Raw genomic sequence first — 25444 nt, forward strand, 5'->3', positions numbered from 1 at the left:
TGCTGAACTCAACCCGCGGGTAGGACGGAGTTTAGCCCAACTGAACCTCTCGTTGGTTTTATACTGAGTCTACGTCATCCTGGATTTAGTTCCTGGTAATATGCAGATGACAAACAGAACCAGATTTGGCCCTTTCTGATCCTTTGGGTGGGGGGCCCAGGGAGTGGGGGGGAGGGGGAGAGGTGCCAAGGGGAGGGGGTTACGGGGCCTGAACGGAGTTTGTGGATTGTGAATTAATGAAATTAACCTAATCTTTTCCATTCCGCTGCCCCGCGGCAGACCTGCAGAGCTGAGCGGGGCGGGCGGCTTAATTGCCCTGGTTAATCTCATTAATTCCATTGTGCGGCCGCAGTTAACAACTCCCTCCGCCGGACCTCTCCGCCCCCACCCTTCCCTCAGATTGGGTCTTATTATTGGGTGCGATTTCCTCTGCAAGAAACTCAAATTCATAGTGGCCGATTTTTACTTTGGGGCTACTTTTCTTTCTTTCCTTTTTTCTCTTTCTGAATTTGTTTTGTTTTTAGAAAATGTGAGGGGCTGAGTCCGCCGCAGGAAGGATTGAAAATTCCGATCTTCTTCCGGGGCCCCAATGCATTCACTGCCTAATTGCACCTCTATTTTATTATTTTATTTTACCTTGAGATTTTCTCCCTAATGGAATATTGGTTAACCACCACTCCCAACCCTTTTGTTTTTGCACAGGCCAAAATTTGTAAAGGCAAAAACGATGAAAGATGTATTGTGCTTCTTTAAATATTTATATATATTTATTTTTTTGCAGTCACTTTGGGTTTGAAAACTACCATAGCAGTCAGTCCCTAGGCCTTACACAGCAGAAACCGAATTCAGCCACTATTTTAAACCGGCCATCAAAAGTAGCATTCTGAACCGATGTCTCCAGCTGTTTCCTGCACGGGTGTCGGTAGGTCTTGGGTTTTTTCTTTTCTTTTTAAAATCATTATTTTTGGAAATGTGGTGTCTCCCTCCAAACTTTTTTTGTTTTAATCCAAAAATGAGGATTCCCTAGCCACCCCCACCCCGCCCCCAACAATTAAGTCGCATTTCCCCTCCGACCTGTCCGCTCTCTGACCGTGACAGGACCGTAAGCCGTCCTTCACCCGGCAGGCCCAGGCTGGGCTCTCCGTGCCTCGGCGGGCCAGCGCTGCTCTCCGCAGGCTGCTGCCGTGATTTGCGGGATCCTCTGCGCGGCACTCCCCGCCCGCCGGAGCCTCTGGAGGCGCATCCAGGCCACGATGGCGCGCAGGCGGCCAAGAGCCCTGCGAGAAGGTAGGAGACGGTGCGCGCGGAACTAAAGGAGACCCCGAGGTCCTGCGGGCTCCGCGCAAGGCCGGGTCTTGCAGAGCCGTCCGTTCTCGGCCCTTCACGCAGGCCACTCGGGTCACTCCAGGGGAGGGAGCAATGCAGGCCCAGGCGAGACAGCGGAGGGCCGAGAGGCCGGGTTTTCCGAAAGAAGGCCGCCTTTAACTCATGCCCATTTACCCCCGTTTCTCCCTGGTTAACTAACAGGGGTCCTCGCACGGTTGTCTGAAGTCGCCATACGAGGTCTAAGTATGTGGGCTGCCTCCTCCTCCGCGCTGGGCAAAGGGGAAAGGGCACCGGTCAATTGCTGTTCCCGGGTCAGAGCGCAGAACTCTGGCGGCACGCAAGAGTGGCCCGGAGAAGCTAGGCGGAGGCGCTTCCTCCTCGTAGGCCTCCGGGTACGGACCTCGGTGCCCTCACGCCCACCCGCGGGTGGCCTGAGAGCCTTGCTTCTTTTTTTAAGTGCTGAGCAAACTAAGAAGCGATTGTAGGGCGGAGATTAGGGCAGCACAGAGATGGGACTCAGTTTGGGGAGACGGTGGATTTTTACAATACAAACCGCTTGCAGAGGAAAGAGTGTGATCCTCCCCTTCAGAGAGGCAGGGTCTAGGTAAGGCGGTGTAGCGCCTTCCCTCTCCTACCAGCCAAGGAAAGACGCATTTCCCCGCGTTCTTACAGACTTAAAAGCCGCCAGTTTCCGGGCACACACATTCCTCCCAGCCTTTCCCGGGTACAATCGCTGGAAGACGACTGGAGGCTGCACTTCCGCAGGGACTCTGGCTGCGTTTGTGTTCATGGCTGGGCGCGGGTGGCAGTGATGCGGGAATGGATCTTTTAAGACATTATCGGAGCCTGCCCGAGGCCGAAGCGCCGCGGGAAACCGGGAAGGAGTCCTCGTCGGTTTCTGCAAAGGTGCTCAGACCCGCGCAGCGCGGAGACTTCACCGCAGATCTGAGAGTGCCTCCGAGTTTTCGAATCAGGCGACCTCCCCTGCGCACGCCATCATGCCTCCTTCCACTTGGTACATTGCTCTTTTTAAGAACCAGATTTAGACTTCACCCTCGCTTTCCTGCGGTCCTCCCCCGTACCACCGACTTCACGAAGAAGGAGCACTGTACCGCGAGTCAGAGCTCTAGACCGCACGTTGCCACTCTTGCAAACCATCCCTCCTCTCTCGGCCTAAGGTTTTTTAGTTAACTGAACCGACGCCAGGCTTCATTGGGGTCTCTTGCGTCCCTAACATTTAATGAGGCTGCGTAATTGTTACCCGTTCGCCGAGGAACCTGGGGTCGGATTTAGGGGCTTTTTTTTTTTTTTCCATTGGGACAAAGGAATGTGCTGTCCCCACCCCCACCCAAGGGCAGGGTCCGGGTATCAGCTGGGTCCAAGAAAAGGAAAAGGGGTTCGAAAGTTCTGTTCTCTTGCAGAGGGGACTTTCTGGGAAGAGGTCACAGGGACCCCGAGGTCACCCTACTCCAGTTATTCAACAAGCTCTCCAGGAGCTCACCCCCGGCACGAGGGGCCCCCTCCCCAGCCCCCAGATTGCCCGTCGATCTCCAGGCGCCCCACTGCGTCCGCAGGGAGGCGGGAGCCGAAGGCAGTCAGGGACGCGGCCACCTCCTGCTCCGGCCGAAACCCACAAGTGTCCGAACGCGCTAAACAAGCAATCAGCGGCCTCGTGTCTCCCGGTACTGTTGGAATAACCAGTGCGACGCACGCAAATTGCCCACCGCGCGTCGCCACGCGGTTGTTTGTCAGCCCCGCACGCACCGCTCAGCATGGGAGGACCCGGAGCGGCCGCGGGCGGCTGGCGAGCGCTTAGGTCGGAGATGCAGTAAACACGCCGTTGATTTTCCCTATTATCACCCAAACACGATTTCACACAAAGCAATCACCACGCAGAAGTCCATGAAAATGTGTTTGCCGAGGAGTCAGTCGCCCCCGGTAATAGCCCTCATTTTTAAGATATTAAAGAATACATAAGCGGATTCTACATGCGTAAGGTATATTTGCGGTTCGGCATCTATCCCGGCGCTTTTGCGCCGCAGTCATCGCTAAATTGATTCGTAGAGCATAGATTACATTGCTTCTCTGATGTCAAACAGAGTGCCCAAGTTTAGAGCGTGTGTTTGGGTATCTCCTCCTGCCCCAAGATATTTTCATCATGGAGAAAAGCGTCGCCCACTATCATTACACACACTCCACACACACACACACACACACGCACGCAGCGTGGCTCTTTGAAAAATGCATCTGCGGCCCCAACTTCTTACGGTTTCAGGAACTTTCTTTTCTTAATTCTTTCAGCCTCTTGCCCTGTCACGGAGCAGAGTTCATAATCAGATGCGTTTAAATAGGGGTTTTGGTGACATGTGCAAGAGGCCGGCGTGTCCTTTGCAGAGGTGCGGAGCTCCTGTTGCAAGGCCGATTAGAGGGGTCAGGGGCACTAGGGACAGAGCGCAGAGCCGCGGCAGCCTGTGCGCAGCATGCAGGTCCCGCACAGTTTTGACAGTGCAATTCGACTTTGTATTTGGGGTTTAAAAAAAAAAAAATCCGGTGCCTCAAAATTAGTGCTCTAAACCGGCTCAGTGGCCACGTAGCTCCGTTAAGGACACCGCCGGTAGCCTCAGGGAATTTTCCCTGCGAGATTAGGTGGGTGCAGGCACAAATGCCACCCCCACTAAGGGGCAGCGCGCACCAGGGCTGGGACCCCGCACTCAGGCAGGAGGTAAGGACGCTTACTAAGCTGAGTTTGGCCGGAAGTTTTGCAACATTCCAAATACACACACCGAGCCCCTGAGGACGGAATAATCAAGGTGTTAGGAAAATTCAACATAACACTGGGGATAAAGACGAGGGTGTCGAAAAACGACGTGCTCCCAAAGCATCAGGGGGAAAAAAAAAAAAAAAAAGAGGACTCCGGGTTTCCAGGGTTGCAGAAATCCGCTTTCATCGGAGCTATTTACCAAAGTTTGTTTCAAAGTGACTGCACCGTTGCTTTTGCAAATCACAGAATGCAAATGATGATAATTTGTTCTCGGTGGAACTTTCTCTTGAAATGATTAGCAAAGTCAGTCATTTGAAAATTAGAGCGAGTGTACAGACGGTTCCCGAAGTCCCTCGCTAATCGATATCAGCTTCTAAAGTTTTCATTCATGTAAACCTCATTAATGAAGATCTTTTATTTAAACGTCAAGGGGATTTGAAATTTAGAGTAAATTATGAAGCTTGTATGTCTAGCCAAGTCATGGGTCAAATGCATTTGTAAAAACTGCTAAAAGAGCATATGGTTTTGAATTTTTCTACAATGACTAGTGTTTAAATAAATTGCTTGTACTGCTTAACTTCATGTGTAATTTTGACAGAAATTGGCCTATAGCCTTTTGATATGTAAACATTTCAGCCTTTTATGCGGCATAAAAAAGACACTTGCTTTTTAGGATCAGCTCAGGCAGTCACCCTGTAATTCAGAGAGCTGGCACCGGCCATTACCGTTCTTGCTAGATCTCGACTTTCAAGTGGCAGCCTCAGGGAGAAAAAAAGAAAGGAAGAAAGAGGATATTTCAAAAGCAATGTCCATTTGAGATTAAAAGCTGCAAATGAGGTGAGAACGTGCCACTTACTATCTGAAAGGAATGGATAAACCATAGTCATTAAAGAACATTTTCTGTCATTCTTCTTTAAGCCGGCCCATCTGAGGGGACACTTAAGCGGGGCTGGGACTGACTGCCGTGTCATTAAATGCTTGTCTTAGAGCCAAGCCAATCGGTCCAACATACAAATAGGTGTTAAGAAATCTGGGTATCACTTCAGGATGTTCCCAGCGAAATGGCTCCGTGTCTCAGAGCCATTAAGATGCAAATATCACTCAGCCTCCGAAGAGAGTCATCGTGGGCATGGAATTACTGGGCACAAATGGCAGATCTGAGCCGGGCACGGGGTCGGTCTTTCTCCGGGGGAGGCTGCTGCTGGGACAGAAGTCGGGGCCGAGCACCGTCCAGAGGCCGCTGTGGGCTGCCAGGGTTTCTGAAGCACGTGTATCTGCATAAGCCCATTTGTTGCTAGTATATCCGTCTCCCATCAGTAAGCATTGGAATGTGGATTGGCCCGCAGGGCGCCCAGGGGGATGCAGAGCAAGTGCCCTACGGTCGCTAGACAGGGCCACATGCTGATTCCGAGTGCGTGGGGACAGGGCCGGCACCGCCACCCCTCTGTTCTCCCCATTCTGCCCGTGTTTATCGTGCACGTCAGCTTGTCACACACAGACTTTCCCAGAGCCACCTTCCCTTTGTGAAGTTTTGGAGGTATGGGGGCGGGGGTGGGGGGCGAGGACACTCAGGAAGCAATGGAGACCCGTTTCATCATCAGGGCTGAATCTTGGGAGCAACCCGAGGTCCTCGTTATCAAAACGGGGGTTCGGGGGAATGTAATTAAGAAAAAAAGACTCTCAGGCAAAGATGGGAGGAGGTGTTTTATTCCCATTTCTTATGCATTCCAACGCGCACATTGTGGTCTGCAGGCCAGAAGGGGAAGGACACGTTCCATGACCTAAAGAAGCCACCAGACTTTCGAGTTCTTGTTTTTGTCTTTGTAAGCATTCTACATCCCGGTCTGAACTTTCTGTTCATTTTAATATGGGTAAGGGTAATTTTTTTCTTAGCTATAGTTTTAAAGGCTTGGAAAAACAATTAACTTGCTAATAAGATAATTCCAAAGCTTTAAGCTGCTTAACTTTCAGAAACTTACCCTCAAAACTTTGTGATTAAAGTTAGCAAAGCAAGGCATATATTTTGGGTAAAAAAAAAGGGAATACTTAATACTTAAAAGATACTTTGGGAGGTTGAAGGGTTTTCTTCTTTATTTTTTTTAAGAAAGAATATTATAAAATAAAACGGAAGATTATAGGGAAAGAAAGCCATGCGTGGGTGGCTGTATTACATACGTAAAATTTCGGGTCCAGAGAAGTTAATGTTGGTGGAGATATGTGTCAGACGCCACTTTTTCGTGCATTCATATTTTGAAAGAGGATTTGATAAAGTGGACATTTGCTGATCGGTCATCTCAAGAGCTGGATGTGAACTTGATATGAGGTTGGGTCTCTGTGTGTGTGCGTTTTCATAATTTTTTCTTTTTATTGAATTTATTGGGGTGACATTGTTGATTCTTTTTAATCATAGAAGTGAGGAAACTAACAAGCACATTCCCAGGTGTGTCTTGTCCTTCAAAGTAGCCGCCGAAGGAAATTCCAGCTCGCTGTGACATCACTGTCGCTGTGGTTTTGAGCAGTTTTCTGAACTCCTAGGAGGGCTCTTACTAGGGCCCAGTGACTCCTGTCTGCCTTTTAAAGATGCAGCCAGTCTCCCTCGCCCACAGCTTATGTGCAGAAATCAAGGTTTTTGAAGCCTGAGGAGCCAGGCAGAGTCAGGGAAATGGGGGTGGGAGGGAGAGCCCCTTTTAGAGGCCACAGGTTGTGTCACCTGTTCAATGCCACCGTCAGAGTGATCTGAAGCTGTGACTCCAGCTGGCCTTGCTGTGAGCAGAGGAGGCGGAGCCCTTACTGGCCATTCCCGAGAATTTAGGCCACTTCCCTGCTTGTCCCTGATGGGGAAAAGGAGAATTCCCAGGGACAACCCCAACTTTCAGTTTGTTTGATTTTTGGTGGGGCTTTCATTGTTTTTTCTTAGCCACTACACTGCCCTACACACATACACACACGTACGCACACACGTACGCACACACATGTACACGCGCACACGCACACACACCCTCCTTCCCCAACCTGCTACTCCTTTGTTTTACAGGCTCGACCATTTCTGAACCAGTCAACTCCAATACCAGCGCCTTGGTCGCCTCCTTCCTGAAGTTGGTGTTTATTTGTTTTGGGTATCTCCCCTCAGTCAGGGAGCAGACCTGAATGGCGCTTGAACCAGGATGTGGATTTGGTTTCACTTAGCAGTAAAATTCTTTCTGCAGACCAGAAGGTCTTGGCTTTAAAATCACAAGAGTCTATCTCCCATGCCGTTGGGTTGTTTGTAATTTATGTATTATGGGGAAAGTCGTCTGTTCGTAGTAATGATAGCGTGGGGAATTCAGCATATGAGCCAAACATAGGACAGTTGAACTGAAAAGAACCCCTTCTTGTCTACATGATCCCTTGCAGGGTTTTTGTTTTTTCTTCACAGGTTTTTTTTTTTTTTTTAATAGATCCCTAAAGAACAGTGTATTCCCCTCTCATAAGGTTTGTAGATATAGTCATTTTCTGCTCTGCCTGCGCTCTGCCTGGTAGGTCAACACAATATCTGCAAGTAAAATATGACGTCAAAACACATTCATGCCCAACTGATGACAATACTTTCTCTGAAACTCTAGAATTCTGGAGTTATTTGGATCCTAAAATATCTCCAGTTGACTTTGAGACGGAACATAAGTTTTTGATAATGCGGTCCACATTCTGATTTTAAGCCTTGGCCATTCTCCCCCCACCCCGCCCAAACCCTCAGAAAGTAGCTTTCCAAGTTAAACTAGACCAGGGTGACCAAGTGCAAGTTTGACTTGAAATCATTTTTAAAAGAGCTCATTCGCCGTGCAAGCCCTGCAGTGCAGGGGAGCGGCAGCAGAGCGGGCTGCTGTTCAGAGCCCTTGCTTGGCAGAGGAATTCAGCACTTCCGATGGAAGACGGATATTGAATACGTGTGGCGAGTGCATACCGCTCCATGTTTCAGGGAAGTTCTTTATTGAATATTTCTCGCTCGCAGAGCCGGAGTCACTGTGAAACCCCCCTTCTCGGGTCCACGTCAGGGCAGGCCCAGCCTCCCAACCTGTTAACAAATTGCCTTTTTAGGGGTTCGTGTCCTAACTGAGAGCAAACATCTGTGTCCTGGGGCACAGAGTGGCCTAAACTGGTGCTGAGGGCCAGCGTGGCCACATGGAAGTCAGCGGAAACTATTGGTTTGGTTGTTCTAGAAAACGGAGCAAATGGACCTGGCATCCAATCCTGAAGCTCTGGCCCAAAAGGCAGAGAAGGAGAGGACCATCTGGGTGTGCTCAGCAGATGGTCGGTACACTGTCTGAAGGTGGGACCTGTTTCTGAAGAGGACACCAAGACCAGACAGGGGTCATTATCTGCTCAGTTCTGTTCAGCTCCAAGAGCCACCCTCTTGCTCTCATCCTATGTCAACTCTTGTCAAACAACAGAGATTCCCAGTTCAGCCTGGCAAGCAAGACTGTTTGCTCCCTGGCACTGAGTCCCTTCCCTGCCTCCCCTCCCCATGGTCCCAAGGGACTCCAGCTGCCCAGAGGGCCCCTGCTCCGTGCTGCTCAGTCCCTGTGCCCTTACCGGCTCTGTTCTCTCCTCCTCCATGGCTATCCCCTGCTGGTTCTGATGTCCACCCCTGGTTTCCCTGTCCTGCCAAGTGGATGTGCCCCATCTCTCACTCTGAACACCTGGAGGTACTTGTTGGGGGCTTCCTGTGCTCCAGAACAAATTTTCCTGGAGGTAGAGGTGTCTGACCAGGGACCACAGCTGAATCAGCATGGATTCAGCTCTGTGTCTCCCACAGCTGTCCACAGGCCTTGGCACAATGAGTGTGCTAACTAACTCTTTGTTTAAGGAAAGAATACATTTTCACCTTTGCCCCCACCCCCTGCTTCTAGATCTCCCCAAATTCCAGGCCAAAGACCATTAGCAGGAGAGTGTTAATTAAACACAGTGGGTGCCCTCCTGGAATAAAGAAAAGAGGAGGAGGGGGAGAAGGCCGTCCCGCAGAAGCTGGCTGCGGTCTTGTTGGCGCGTTCCGAACACCTGTGTCTCTTCAGCCACACCTGTGTACACAGGCAGGCGTGCCGGCTGTCACCTTTGAACCTGAGGACTGGCACATCTGAATGGAGTGTCCCATAGCGGGTCCTGAGTGAAGGAAGCATGAAGACTCCCCAGACCTGCCTGGTTATGTCCCCGCTGGAGCCTTCCTTTTCCCACCGGTGAAGTGGGGGAGCGATCTGGACACAAAATGCATATTTCCTCTGAGCTCAGACCCCTGACACGGTTCAATGGGAATCGAAGTCCCACCGTCTTCTGGGAAGACATCTCCCTGTCCCACTGGTGCAGCCGGAGGGGCAGAAAGGTCAGGATCTAGCTCAAGGCCACCTAGGGGTGTGGGAGCAGAGCTGCCCAGACACAACTGGCGTCCTACAATGCTTTCTCCCAGCCAAGGAAAGGTGAAAACAGCCACCTCTAGAGACCTAAGCGGTGACATGTCGGTCAGCTGACTTGCAGCTCAGGTGCTTATGAGCTGTGTGAGCTGGAATAAGTCCTGTAAACGCTGAGGATCAGTCTTCAGCTCTGTAAAATGGGGATAGTAGGGGCCCCTTCAGAGGGTGAGAAAGTGAGGGTGGGAAGTAAGCTTTCACCAGGCAGCTGCAGACATTTCTACAGGTGCCAAGTCTCTAGCACATTAAGAGGCTTTTACCGTTAAGGCCCCCAGCTCTCCCACACAGTCTAAGAACTATATTCGTCAAGGGATGGGGGAGACTTGCTGCGTAACAAAAGGTTAAATCCTCTGGGGGAGGGGTGAATTTTCAAGGAAAATGGTGTTTTCCTTAGGAATTGCAATTCTCTACAACCTCATTTGATTGTCAGATGAAAACAATGGGGTCAGGGCAGGAACTCAGCTTTCCTGATGAGGAAACCGGGGGCCAGAGGCGCCCAATGACTTGCTCCAGGTCTCAGAGCTGCAAGTCAGGGTGCCATCATTCCTCGCTGGGCCTCCTGGTAGCCTGGGAGCTCCGGCCCACCGACCCCTCCTAGTGCATGCTGGCCTTTTGCTCCTTCAACCAACTGGCCACTTCAACTCAGCTTTGGGAGAAATCAAGGTGAATTCCAGCTGTGGTGAATCTGAGGAGCCCCAGGACCACTTGCTGGGAGGGTGCGGCTCCTCCAGAAAAGCTGCCTCCTTAGGTGGAGGCAGTCCTCATCCTCAGTCTATCTCTGCAGGCCTAGGAAAGCCAGTGGGAAGGAGCCAGTTTTCAGGTCAGAGTTCAGTTGTAACCTCCCCCCCACCAACCGACCCACCGACCCGCTGATAGGCCTAATCACTGCCCAAGCACAGGCGATCCAGAGATTAACCTGCTAACGGTAAGATTTCATACCCCCTAAGTAAATCTACCCCAGAAACCCCTTCCACTCTTACTCTACATAAGGTTTTGTGGGAGGATATTTACGGCATGGAAATAACCTAACTGTTCACCAGTAGGGTACTCACTAAAAAAACCAGGGCACACTCGTACTAGGTAACCATGCAACCATTGAAGACAGCAAAGCGATCTCATACGTGCCGAGATGGAAAAATCCCAGGATGTATTGTTGAGTGACAAAGGCAAGTGAGAGAAGTCTAGCATCGTATCACTCCACGCGCATATGTGTTCTCGTCCACGTGACGCGGCACTACTTTCTGCGGGGTCGTGAACACAAACGAGTTAGTATTTGGAAGGCAGCTAAGACAATGCCTGGAACGTAGCACGTGTTATATCACGTTTAAGAGAGAAATAAAAGTGCGAGAGAGAAAAAGACCCGGAAGGTCCACCACCCCATTAACAGCAGTGATACCCTGTTTGTAGGAGGGGCTGGGATGGGGGCTGGTGGAAAGGGACTGGAGCCTCATTGCCAATATTTTTCTTTTATTGCACAAAGACAGGACATTTATGTTTTACTTGTCAAATGAAAGTTAAATAAGCATCCCAACCCAGGATCCCTGCATAGGAATCTCTTCCTCCTCCTCCGCACCGACAGCAGCAAGGTCAGACAAAGGGCTCTCGATAAGGACCCGCCCAGACAGTCCCTCCTCACTTCCCCCACTAACACCTCATCCCAGGCAAACAGCATCCTTGGGAATTTGGCCCCCCTGCTAATGACGTGCTCCCCTGGGTTCCTAGATGGCAGCTGGACACATTTCAGGTTTAAAGTCTCAAGACCAGATTCAAGTCCCAAAACTTGCCCCTCACTTGTGTTCATTTATCTCTGCAGTTTCTCTTTGAGAAACAAGTGGGGCAGGGAGGGGGGGTGAGTGTAATTATAACCACCTGTGTCCCTTGGCACCTGACAGCACTTGGCATTCTGTAGGGGTGCAGTGGGTGTTCACAAAACTGAGCTGGGAGTGGTGAACAAGGAGTTAAAATAACAACAAAGGCATTGCTACTATAAAGCATGAAATTACTATTTTTGATCTTTCGCGTTCATATTCACAGGGCAATCACTCCACAAGCATTTCTCATCTACCTTCTGGGTGCCGGGAAGGAGAGGATGAAGAGGAAAAGGCCCCGACTTCCTGGAGCTTACAGTCAAAAGAGATTTCAGCAGTGACAAGCGACGGTGAAGGAGGAAATCGAACAGGTAATCCTGGTGCAGTGAACAGGGACAGGGAGTTACTGTCATAGTTCAGCGTTATTGGGAGTCACGTTGACGTGTAACTCAAATGCAGACAAAAGTGTGCTTTTTCCATACACATATTCATATATCCTGCCAGGCCTTTTTTTTCCTAGGGAACCTCCCTCGTCTGTACTGACAATCTCAGGGAGTATAAGCCGTGGAGTTTGGGACCAGACAAACCTGAGCTCACATCCCAAGTTCACCAACTCAGAGCTGGTTCTTTGGGGTGACAGAGCAGTTTCCAGGGTCTCTGGATCTGAGAATTCATCCATGTCAGGCAGCTTGTTGGGGTGTCATTGCAAGACTCCAGCACACAAAAGGGATTCAGCCAATGGGAGCATTCTAGGGACAGCAAGCTACCTACCTGCCCCCCACACAGGCTGATCACTGAACCCCGCGGCCTGAGAGGCAGCCTGGGTGTCCGGATGTAGCCTTTTCCAGGGACCTAAACACTTCCAAGACTCAGGTCATTGTATGGAAACTCAGTTTGACTCAGAAAGTTAACCTAGGTGTCCTTCAAGGGGAAAGATAAAGAGAATCCTGATAGTATTTCCTTATCTTTAATACACTTTAAAGCCCCTGTAATTTGCATTATTATCCCTATTTGCACAGGAGGAAATGCGCTCCTCTCCTCAAGATTAAGTGGTCCCTCAGGTTGTAAGGAGGAAGCAGAAGCGTTATGCAAACCCAAATCTGCCCAAAGCCTCCATTCTGTTTGCTCAGCCCCCAGCTAGGCAAGGAGGAAATTTCCAGCGGAGGTTCTGGTGTTAGCAAGACTCTTGTCTGTGTTAGTTTGCTTGGGCAAGTTTTTCAACCTCTCTGGCCCTCAGTTTTCGCATCTGTAAATTGGGGTTAACTGTAGTCCAGTCCATGTACGCTGTGAGGACTAGAGGAGTTTGTTTTGAATGGCTTTAGCGTGCGTGGCGGCCCAGAGCATGAGGCTCTGTGGGAACACGGGGGCTGGATTCACAGAAGTCGGACTGTGACGTTGGAGGAAAACAATGTATACTGCTTGTGTTTATTGTTTTTTATGTGGGTGCAAGAGAGTAATATATGCAGGGTGGGGCAAAAGTAGATTTATAGTTGTGAGTATGCAAAATGAAGAGTTTGTTCTTTTATTATTATTTATCAATTATTGTATTATTTTCCATAGGAACAACTGTAAACCTACTTTTGCCCACCCTGCACAATCAAAATCGCTCTATGGCTACAGAAGCCTGAAGGTCTCATCACCTGAGAGCGGAGGTGCTAAGGGCACACATACGCACAGGTAGACGTGCAGTCTCAGTGTGGCGCTTAGTGGATGCTGAAATAGAGCTCATTAACGGATGTGGTGAGCACACCCTGGCTGGTGTGGCTCAGTGGATTGAGCGCTGGCCTGCAAACCAATGTGTTGCTGGTTCCATTCCCAGTCAGGGCATACGCCTGGCTTGCAGGCCAGGTCCCTGGACAGGGGTGCATGGGAGGCAACCACACATTGATGTTTTCTCTCTCTCTCTTTCTCCCTCCCTTCCCCTTTCTAAAAATAAATAAAATATTTTCAAAAAAAGGAGAGAGAGAGAGAGAGATGGCAAGGGGACCCAGGATTGGAACCAGGCTCCTGGATCCTGAGCAGAAGCAGGTAGCTGCCTGGCTGTCTTCAAGATCATTCTGCTTTCTAGGGGTGCTGCTGAGACCAGCTGAGGCAGGAGACCAGCTGAGGCAGGGGACCGGCAGCACTTTGCACACTGCCCCAGGGGGATGCAGTATTTGGGAATCAGCGGCCCAGCCCTTGCTCCTTGCTGTACCTGGGACAAGGTGGAGCATTTAGGAGAGGTGGGGCTGACTACAGGTATAGGATGTGGCCAAATTCCATTACCCTGGTTCCCTCTGGGGGAGGGCTGTGGCAGCGCTGGGGTATCCACCTGGGGCAGACAGACTGACAACCAGGCCAGCCACTCAGAGCTGGGAGTCAGGCCCTGCCGGGCTGCCTCCAGCAATGGAAGAATGTGCTGGAAATATTTTTTTCCCGTATGATGAGAACGTTTAAAATTTACTTTATTGACAGCTGACAATACTATTGACTCTAGTCACCATGCTGGATATTATTATGGTCTTCTCTAGAACGGGAATCAGAATGTGTCTGCTGGAGCTGAGATCGAGCTGGGAATGACGTTGGTGCCAAGGATGGGGCTGCTTTTAGGGTCAGGGCAACGGCTTCGTCTCAAGGGTCGGGCTGAGGTGTGTTGTGAGGTCAGATAAGGGTCAGAGGCAGGGGCCACCACGGGAGCTTGGCGAACCTTAGACTTAGTTTGGATTGGCCTTAAGGACTGAGCAGACCCCAGAATTGTTGCAGTTACGAGTCAACTCAGATGAAGTGCTTGGCATTTACTATCTTTTCCTCAATTCCGAGACGTACCTTTTTGTTACTTGCATTTTATTTAACACATGTATGAAGTTAGGATCTGATGGTAGCTGTCCTTAAATTGGCAGCACTTTTATCTTTCTTTATATCTATAGGATAATGGTGCATCTTACGTTGGATGACACCTTTGGTTAGAAGAAATACACAGTATGTTGCTGTTCTCGAGCCGCCTGTCCCCGCCTAGCACACAGCACGCCCACCGGTTTGTTCAGATGGGCCACCAGGCCCCACTTGCACTGGGCCCTGGGGCTCCCATCACGGCTCCAGTATGTGTCACGTGGTGTTTCCTGCGCTCAGAATTGATATTTTGTATCCTGCTCCTGTGAGATCCTCCAGGCAAGGAGCTGGTCTTCCCCACACCTCCCTTCCCACTGGGCCCTGGGCCCCAGCACAGGGCCGGGGGTCTGATATGAACCGTGGTGTTAGGAAAAGCTACTGTTTATTGGACACTCACAATGAGTGAGCATTTGCCAAAAGTTTTACATTCGTATTTTCATTTAATCCTCAGAGTGGCTCTCAGAGGTAGCCATTTTAGAGGTAGCTACTTTAATTTCTATATGAGGAAGCTGAGGCACAGAGAGCTTCCAGGGTTTATTCAAGTCCCTTTTTTCATAATGTCCTTGGAGGCAGCTCTAAAGGCAAATTTTTGAAAAAATAATAGCTTTATTAAATATAAGTTTATCCTTTGAAACTGTACACTTCACTGGTTTCTGGTGGGGTCAGAGCACTGGGTAGCAATGCACACTGCCCGCTCTCAGACGCGCCAGCCTCCTGCACAGAAAGCCCGCCCTTCCCCCTCCAGCCTTCAACACACACCTGCTGTCCGTTCCTGTGGGTTTGCCTCTTCCGGACATTTCCCATAGATGCAATCATACGATATACCACCTTTATGCCTGGCTTCTTACCATGTTTTCAGGGTTCATCCATGATGAGTTACATGTCAGCACTTCACTCTGTTTTAAGGAGTAAGGGTCCATTGTGTGGGTAGGCCACATTTTCTATATCCATTCATCAGCTGATGGACATAGGGGTATTTTACATGTTTTGGCTGTTGTCACCAATGCTGCCATGAACCCTTGTGTACAAGTTTTTGTGTGGATATGTGTTTTCATTCCCCTTGGGTCTATACCTAGGAGTGGAGTTGCTGGGTCTAAGGTACCTCTCTATTCAACCACGTATGGAACTGCCGGACTGTTTCCAAGATGGCGACAGCGCTTTGCATCCTCGCCAGCAGTATATGAAGCTTCCAGCTGCTCTACCTCCTTGTCAGCACTTAGTAATGATCTGTCTTTGTTAACTGTAGCTATTCTAGTGGCATAAAATAGTATCTTATTATAGTTTTGATTTGCGTCTTCTTAATGACTAATGCCAGCGAGCATTTTTTTATATGCTTAGTGGTCATTTGTGTATCTTCTTTGGAAAAATATCTATTCAAATTCTTTGCCCATTTTTTTAATTGGGTGGTTTGTGTCTTTATCGTTAACTTGTAAAAATTCTCTGATAAGGGACACAGTTCCCTTATCAGATATATAAATAATTGTCTCTTCTGTGGGTTCTTTTCACTTTCTTGGTAGTGCCAAAAATTATTTCCAATGTGTCTATACCTTTTGCATTCCTCTCAACATTGTGTATTTATATATTTATTCATCACCTTTATTTACCAGTATTCAAACTAATAAGTTGGTTCTCTAGTGACCTCCAAGAGTGACCAGTGCATTATATTTTCTTCTTCTGAGTATCAGGAGTTCGTGGATTTAAATTTATTTTGTGTTTCAGTATAAGAAATAATTTTCTACTGATACTCACATTTTCCGGTCTCTGGTGGGTGGAGACCTCTGCAAATTTGCTCCCGAGTCTTACATGACAAGATGTTCCAGATCCATTTTGTTTTTTGCTCAAGACCTAGAGTCCAAAATTCCTGGTTTTTTAAGTGAGAAATAGTGTTTGGAGACCGTAATCTGGATACTGGGGATGCTCATTTATTCGGGTTGGGTATTGTTTCTAGACCTTTTCAGTAGGTCTCAAGTAAACAGAGTTAAAAACTACAATTTTTTAAAAGAGATAAAATATATCATGAGTTTGTAGTGATGCTTCTAATCCTAGTTCAGGCTACATTTTACCATTTAAACATTCTATTTCTATCTCTTTTTACCTACACCAAAAATCCTGGCTCCAACTGACAAGTGGGGGGGATAAGGTAGATTCGCTGGTAAGTGCAGTGCAAACAAAACTAGCTGACATTTATTGAGTGATTATTATGTGCCAGGCCCCATGCAGTCCTCACAGCCAGCCTAGGACCAAGTTATTATTTCCCACGGGGAGCCTGAGGCACAGAGGGACAGAGGAAACTGCCCTAGGCAATGACCTCATTTAACCTGATTTCCTCTAAAAAGAACCTGTCTTTTAAGATAGGACTTTATCTAAAGCAGCACAACCTTTTTGGCACCAGAGACCATTTTTCCACAGATGGGTGCAGTGGTATGGAGGGGAGGGATGGGCGGAACAGGAGGAGCTTGCCTGATGCTCACCTTCTAGGCCGTGGACCTGTACTGGGGTTTGGGGACCCCTGATAAAGCAAACACAACCCTTCACTTGTGTTCCCCCCAACTCTCTCTTTTACATCTTTAAAAAGAATGTGCAAGCGTCCTACTAAAAATTGATTGAGAGCAAGAATTACCCATGAATGTTAAGACCTCTGGGTAAAAATTGTTGGGGAATGTGATATTCATGCAGACTCAAAGCCTCATACTAATGATGAAAGGAGACCACTGATCCCTCACACTGACATGAGAACAACTGGGTGAGCCTCTCCTCGGTCAGTGACCCCAGTCCCCTCACCAGAACGGGACAGACCGCCACCACAGCTCCTCTGGGGGACGCAGCAGGGAGGATGCAGCATGATTTATGTTGCGCGTTTGCAAAACTCTTGAAACTGGAATTCGTAATAAAAACGAGGACGCAATCAGAAAATTCAGATGGTGGAGTACTCTACAAAACAGCTGCACTGTGATCTTCAAAAATACCAATATCACGACAGGTTCAGGATGGCTGAGGCGTTGTCCCACGTTAGAGGAGACCAAGGACAACACGTGACAACTAAATGCAACGTGAGACCCTCTTTGCATCCTAGATCGGGGGATGTTGCCAGAAAGACGTTTGGGGGGAACTTTGAATGCAGAATACATATTAGATAACAGTATTTTTAAACTGTTAACTTTCCTGATTTTCAGAATTGTAACCATTATGTAAGAGAATGACCTTGTTAAGCAATACAGACTGACAGGTGACCAGAGGAGAGGGGAATAATGGTGGTAAGAAGAAGAAGGGACTAGTCAAAGAATGTGTATGAATGACCCAGGGACATGGACAACGGGGTGGGGGTTGACTGTGGGAGCGGGGGCCCAGGGGAGCGTGGTGCAGGTGGGCTGGGCGGGGGAGGGCAAAGGGGGAAAAATTTGGACAAGTTGTAATTGTAATACATATTATAACACAATTGTAGTAGAATAACAATAAATTTTTTTAAAAAGACATACATACTGAAATTATGAGGACTAAAATGTCATGGTATCTGTAATCTACTTGCAAATGGCTGATCAAGATAACAACGATAGGTAGAAAAATCATGTAAACTTGTGTTTTATCATGTACTGTTGTCCACTGCACGTTACTGAGTCTGTCCTACACAAGCACCTGCCTATTGTCGTGGACAAAACCAAGCACACGCTCCCTCATCCCGAGCTTGAGGGTTTCTCATGGATAACTTCACCTAGAAACTTTTGCCTGACGTCCTGACTTCAGAACCTAAACCCCACGTAGGAGGCGTCTCCAGGGTAATTATCTGTCAACAACATTCTGCTGTAAAAAGCAAGGTAGTGGCCTTGAGATTGGGGCGGGTCGAGGCTGAATACTCGCAGTGAGCGGGAGGGAGAAGAGCCGGGGACAAGGTTCTGTCCTCAGGCCGGCAGTTCCCTGGGCCTCTCAGGGTGTTCCCAATGAAGAGGCTCGTCTGGGGCGCAGCGGAGTGGGGCAGCTCGGAGTTAGACCATCCGTCCGACAGAAAGAGAGCGCGAGGCCCAGTGCCACTTAAATGTTTCTAGTAGCCACATTGAAAGAGTAAGAAAGGACAAGTGAGCTTAATTTTGATACTGTATTTGATTTAACCTAATATATCTCAAATAGACCACGTCAATGTATACCCAATATAAAAATCTTCAATGAGATGCTTTTCATTCTTTTTCATTTTAACTACATCTTTGAAATCTGGGATGTATTTTACCTTTACAGCACATTTTAACTTGGACCAGCCACAGGTCGAGTCTTCAGTAGCCACCTGTTGCTGGCGGCCACCACACAAGACTAGCACAGGATCAGACCACAAAATAAGAAGTGGTGGGTTCAAATCCCAGCCCTGCCACATTTTAGTTTTGTGAACTTTGGGCAAACAATTTAATCTCTTTAAGCCTTAATGTTTCCTAAACTATAAAATGGGATTTGACCTGGGAACCTATGGCTTAGGATTGTTTTGAAGATTAAAGTTAATGATCTGTGTAAAGTTCTTTATGGAGTGTTTGTTCACTCATTCATTCACCCTCCCGTTAATTCATCTATACAACTGATGCACCCATACGAGTGTTTCTGCTGAACAAACCACTGAGTGAGATTCAGATGATGCTGTGATCATGATAAATGCATCTTAAAGATGCCGGGCAGAAGCTGCATTCTCTGAGATCCCCTGGAAAGTGTGATGACTCCTAGCTCAAAGGTGGACCTTTCTGAGTGCCTGAATCAGCTTAGGGACTTAAATTATTTGATAGTCCTTCACCCTACAAGCACTTGCTGTACCCAATAGTTGTGCTTGAAGTGTGACAGGAAGTAGTGCTTGCATGAGATGCCAAGGCAAGCATAGAAGAGCTGGAAAGTGAGCCAGGCAAGAAGCTTGGAGATGTGGGAGGCAGGGAAGGGCTATGAGGGACCATGAGACAAGGCCCATGGTGAAAAAGATGGGAGCCAATGTATAATGTCAGGACCATCGTGTGGACCAAGTGACCAGGAAGGGTGAGCCGTGTCTTGCACAAGAGGAAAAGAGAGGCAGATGGCACTTCTGAGAGGAAAAACCACCATGTGAAGGTCAAATATCAGGAAAGGGCTGGGGAGTTTGGGGCCTGGGCAAGACTGAAAAGGCGGGATTGGCGGAAGGTGGGGCATGGTTGGAGCTGGAGGGCAGGTGCATGGTGAAGGGGCGGGTAAAGGTATTAAAGGGGTTTGGACTGTTATCAAATGGCATTAGACAGGAGTACAATGGTCCTTCTCTGTGGGAGCAGGAAGGAGGGTCTTCAGCAGAGGAGGGGCCCCTCTCAGGATAAGATGGATGATGATCAAAGAGGAACTTGCCTGGGTCTCAGCTGGGGGTGGAAGAACCAGAAGCAGCTCTGTCTTCTCCCTGGAAACCAGATTCCTGGAAACCAGCCCTGGGGGGTGGAGAATCAGGCTTGGCTCTCAGCCTGAGTTTAACAGATAACACAGGGGCCAATGTGCTTGACAATGGAGTGAGGGAAGAGGGCTGCCTTGGGGGCACTGAGGAAGAGGATTAACGAATTTCCTCTAATAAATCCAGATCATTCCAGTCCTTGTCCTTGTCTCTAGGCCTTTGCACTTGCTGTTCTTATCTGTTACCTGGAAGGGGAAGCTCAGTCTTGTGTCTATACCTTTGCCTTTCTTAGCAAGGTGATTTTCTCATTCAAACACCACCTTAGCTGTCTGGGCCACACTCTCTAGGACTGTCATCTTCTCATGCTCCTCTTCCCCGCCCCTCTTACATGTCATCCTGTCTTCAAATCCCACCTGCTGTCACCTGAAATCATCTTATTTGGTGTAATTGTCTCTTTCCTCCCTTAGAATGGCATGTGGTCCAAGAGTAGGGATTAGTCTTGTACCCTGTTCTCCCCCCCACCTTTTTGGACAGGATCTGCCGTCTACTAGGCATCTAAAAGATCGCTGTTGTCTGAATGAATGAATACATGAATGGATGGATGGAAGGGTGGACAAATTTGGTGACTTTCAATGTAATTAAAACTTGGATGGATGGAGAGACTGCCCAAAATCTGAACAGAAGGTGCACATTTTTGGGTGTTGTCCTATTTCAGAAATATTTCAGGGCTGGACTTGATCTTTTGACTGACTGTGCACTTTGCACATGGAGGTGACGGGTGGGAGTTGCGACCCTACAGCAGAGGACGTGAGGGCCACCAGGAGCCACACCTAGGCCACGTGGATGGCTGATTTGAACTGTACCATGTTCAAACATTTTTAACAATGAGTTGCCAGCATTTAAAAATCTCTAAAGATTTCAAATAACAAATTTAGATATCTATTTTCACTTAACCCAAAGATGTGGTAATACCAGGCCTGCGGTTTTACAGGGCAATAATAGGCTGGAGCTGACCGGTGTTTGCTCCCATTTAATCTGGCCTTTGCCGTCCAGCCTCTCAAAACCCACCTGGCCCATCTCCTCATTCTTGTCCTGGCCTCGTCAGCCTTTGGATTTGCTTTATTTCCTCAAATGCTCAAAATAATCATCTCAAGTAGTGGTTCCCACCTCTTTGAAGTTTGAGGACTCGTTTGTAAATAATTTTCCCTGTAATCATAGAACTAATACATCCTCACAGCAGGGACTCAAGAAGCACAGAAAATGAATAGAAGATAATAAATATAATCCACATGTCCAACATGTGTGAATAAGCACTCTTTACATTTAGCGGATGTGAGAACCCCTAAACTCTTCACGGTCCTCATACCCTAATAGTTTTATTCATGGTAGATATTGATTGATCAAAATGAGATGTAATAATAATAAAAAAAAACACTAGGAAGGAACATGTACTTCCTTCAACCCATTGGTTAGCCACAGCCTTTGGGACAATAGCCATGCATGCCCATGGGCACTCATTACAGGCTCATCTGGTGGGCACTCGGTGGCGCCCACAGGGAGGTTCGGGTGTTCGGCTTACCTCTGTGGCCCCATAACTTCTAAGAAACGATAGTGAAGACGGTAAAGTGAGCCAACTTGGTATTATGGTGCTCTAGAGCTGCACACTAAAGCACTCTCTTATCACAATCCGATCCTGGCTAATGATGGGCTTATTGGAAATAAAGAAACCCTTAAGGGTAAATAAATAAGCAATTAAATAAACAAACATGTCAGAGAGCTGAAACCAGAGCAAGGCATGGTGTATGGTGAGGGAATAATGGAGTAATAACAGTCAGATAGGATTGTCCTCAGGCCAAAGACTTATCCTAGGGCCACAACTAAATTTTGAGCTCTTAGAAAGGTAGAGCAGCTGAATGTGAGATGGCTACATTGAGCCCTGGAGTCTCTAAAAAACAGACAAGAAAAAAAATAAGCATCGAAAAAATGCAAATTCAAATGATGCGAACAAAGTCCAGTTTTTTCAATAATCACAATAAATTTAAGGGACTAAGCCTATCAGTTAAGACACGAAGATGGTAACTTTTAAAAAATTTAGTGACATACTAATTATTAGAAACAATTGAAACTAAAAATAGAAAGGTTGTAAGAAAAAGGAAGATAAGAAATACAAATAATGAACAGCAAATAAAATAATTTTTAAAACATGCGATGTCATAAAGAGGGTCAATATATAATAATAATAAGTTCAGTCTGCCAGTAAGACATGATAGTTGTAAGCTTACACCCGTTTTATTAAGCCTTAAATATATGAAACAAAAACTGAAAATAACTACAGGGGGAAATAAACCAATCTACCATAATAGTAGGAAATTTGAACACACTTTTGTTAATTATTGATGTCAAACAGACAATATTGGTAAAGACAGAAGATTTGAGCTACGATTTAATAAACAACAAATAATGTTTATTCTCCTCAAGGGATGTGGAAACTTGTGTTTTAAGACTTTGTGTTTTAAAAAATGATTTTTGACTTAATTTCATTGTGGTCAGAAAACATGGTTGAAATGTAGAGACTTGATGTGGCCACAAGTCATTTGTTATTATTTTGAAAATAATCATTATCACACAGATATCATAATCCTCTGATTACAATGGAATTAAGAAAGTATAATGCAAAGACAAATTTCAGTGATCTTCTATGTTTGAAATTTAAAAGCACACTTTAAAATAACTCGAGTGAAATAAAAATAATATAAATGTTAAAACAAGAATTAAATGATACTAAAAATATTACAGGCCAATACTTGTATGTAACAAAAGTGGTACTAAAAGGAGAAATCTATAGCCTTAATAAATATTATATTAGAATAAAAGAAGAGAAGAAAAGCTGAAAATGTGTAATCTGAAAAGAATAACAGAATCCCCCCAAGTAAAGTAGAAAGAAGGAGATAGTAAAGATAAGAATATTAATAAGAGATTAATGAAATAGGAAAAAAAGATCTAACAGAGTATATCAACAAGGTTGAATGTTGGTTCTTTGAAAAGATTAGTAAAATAGACAAACTTCTGGTAAGAATCATAAAAAGAGTATACACAGAGAAAAAACAATATTAAGAATACAAATGGATCAAAACTATAGCTAGAGCAAAGGTTTAATAGAATTTTATAAAAATCTCCATGCCAAAAATTTAAATACTTTGATTAAATATTAAAATTTAAGAAAAAATATTCCAAAATTGATTCAGAAAGAATTAAAAAATCCAAATTTTCTTATAACCATTTATAAAATGAGTAAGAGATTATCTACTTTCCTACAGAAAAATATAGTTACAGGTCCCTGATTTTTTTTTTTTAACACGGGAGTTCAACCAAGCTTTCAAGCTCTTACACGAAATCTTTCAGAAATTAGTTTTTAAAATGCTTCACTCATTTTATAATGGTAATATAACATTAATATCAAAACCATATGAGGTACCATATGAGAAAGGAATACTACAGGTAAATCTCATTGATTAATATAAATGGAAAAATCCTACCTAAAATATTATCAAACTGAAACTGACAAAATATAAAAAAGATAATGCATGATAACTGAGTTGGGTTTAATCCCCAAAATCAAAGGTGGTTTTCTTTTCTTTTTTTCCCCTTGGACCATACAATTTTATTGACAGGTCAGAGGAGGAGCCAGAAGTGAAGGTCCCGCCCCTCCCATGCCCCTACCCAGGAGCATCCATCCGTCTGCTGGAAGCAGGAAGCCAGGGAGGCTGCTGGACTCAGGCGGTCCGGGTAGGGGGCAGGTTGGTGTAATAGGCATCCTGGCCCTCGAGTGGGCTGTGGTAGGTGGTGATCACCCACTCCAGCTGCGTCTTGGTGTCCACGAGCTGCTGGTACTCCAGGTTCTGCCGCTCGATGTCCACACGCACATCACTCAGCTGGGCTTGGACACTGCTGATTAGCGTCTGAATCAGTGCCAGCTGGGATCCAAAGCGGGACTCCGTTTCTGCCAGTGTGCCTTCCACGGTGGCTTTCGTGCTGAGCTGAGACTGCAGCTGGATCTCCAGGCCCTGGAGGGTATGGCGCAGGTTAGTGACCTTCTTCTTGTTGGTCTACAGTTGCTCCCGTGTGGCCAGCGACCTCCTGGTTCAGCTCCTCAGTCTCGATGATGAACTGGGCTTCAGCACCCTTCCGTGGTTCTTCTCAGCCATGACCTCATATTGGCTTCTCCTGCCACTCAGGATCTTGGCTAGGTCAATGCCAGGAGCGGAATCCACCTCCACACTGACTTGGCCACCCACCTGGCTCCTCAGGACACTGATTTCCTCCTTGTGGTTCTTCTTCAGGTAGGCCAGCTCTTCCTTCAGGCCTTCAATCTGCATCTCCAGGTCTGCTCTGCCTAGGGTCAGCTCGTCCAGCACCCTGTGCAGGCCGTTGATATCAGCCTCCGTGCTCATGTGGAGGGCCTGCTCAGTCTCAAACTTGGTTGGGAAGTCCTCCGCAGCCAGACGGGCATTGTCGATCTGCAGGACAACCTTGGAGTTCTCAATGGTGGCACCAAGAATCTTGTCCTGCAGCTTCCTGATGGTCTGGTAGTAGTGGCTGTAGTCGCGGGTGGACCTAGTTCTGGTACCTAACCCTGCTTCTGGTACCAGGCATGGATCTTCACCTCCAAGTCGCTGTTGGCCGCCTCCAGGGTGCGTGCCTTCTCCAAGTGGGAGGCCAGGCTGTCATTAAGGTTCTGCACGGTCAACTCCTCGTTGCCCAGCAGAAGCCCGTGGGACCCGACCAGAGTGCCAACATAGCTGCCGCCATAGCCCCCAGAGGAGGACAAGGACGTGACGCGGGCAGAGACACTAGCATGCCGTGGCTGCCAGAGCCTCTGTGGATGCTGGGCACGCAGGAGGCGACTCCCGCTCCGAAGCGCACGTTGCCGCCGCCCATTCCCCCAAAGCAGGAGGAGGCCGAGGGCTGGCGACAGCTGTAGCCTGATTCCAGATCCCCTGTCATGGAATATACACTTGAAACCTAGATGACCCTATTAACAAATGTACCCCAATAAATTTAATAAAATAAAAACATAGTAATATAAAAAATTTTTAAGAATCTACAAATTCTTAAGGTTAATGAGAGTTTAGCAAAGTACCTAGATATAAAATCAATAATAAAAAAATTAATTGTATTTCTATACAGCAGCAATAAGCAATTAGAAAATGTACTTTCAAAGGTGATACCATTTATAACAGCACCAGAAAGAAAGGTATGAGTCATCTGAGGATATTTTTTAGATGTGGAAGACTTTTATAGAGAAAATTATATAATGTTAGAGAAAATCATTAAAGGAGTCATAACTAAATGGAGAAATATTTCTCATTTCATAACTCAAAAGACTTGATATATTGGAAGTCTAAAATCTCCCCAAATTGAGCCATACTTAATAAAATTCCAAGCAAAATCCCAACTGGATTTTTCAGGAATCTGAACAAGCTGATTCTAAGATTTATAAGGAAGAACAAAGGCCCCAGAAAAGCCAAGGCATTCCTGAAGAAGCATGAAGCGGGGCGCTTTGCCCAGAAGATGCTGAGATTGATTACAGAGCTGTGTGTATTATGGCAGTGTGCTATTGGCGCGGAGAAAGTGACCACTGAAGCGCAATCGAAAGCTCAGAAGCACACCTGAGCACAGCTGGTAACGGGACACGGACTGTAGCAGCCTTTCAGCGCACCAGGGAGGAGGAACTGGTCTGCGGACGATGCGAGGACCACTGGTTACCCGCAGGGCAAAAAAAAAAAAGTTGGTCCTTACCTGACCCCATCACTGATACGATCTAGATCCAGATAAGTTAAATATGTAAAAGAGAAAAGGCTAGGTTTAAAAC

The 25444-nt window shown here is 47.0% G+C and overlaps 1 long non-coding RNA gene and 1 pseudogene across 1 annotated transcript; one reads left to right on the forward strand and one right to left on the reverse strand.

Moving 5' to 3' along the window:
• Window positions 1-303: 303 nt before the first annotated feature.
• Window positions 304-14831, forward strand: LOC123480553 (uncharacterized). Its single transcript, XR_006656606.2, has 4 exons — window positions 304-922; window positions 1099-1287; window positions 11560-11704; window positions 14240-14831. It is a non-coding gene; the product is annotated as an uncharacterized lncRNA (long non-coding RNA).
• Window positions 14832-23345: 8514 nt separating this feature from the next.
• On the reverse strand, window positions 23346-24576 carry LOC112311782 (keratin, type I cytoskeletal 19 pseudogene; annotated as a pseudogene).
• Window positions 24577-25444: the final 868 nt, after the last annotated feature.

This window comes from Desmodus rotundus, chromosome 7, assembly GCF_022682495.2.
Source record: "Desmodus rotundus isolate HL8 chromosome 7, HLdesRot8A.1, whole genome shotgun sequence".
NCBI classification, from domain to species: Eukaryota; Metazoa; Chordata; class Mammalia; order Chiroptera; family Phyllostomidae; genus Desmodus; species Desmodus rotundus.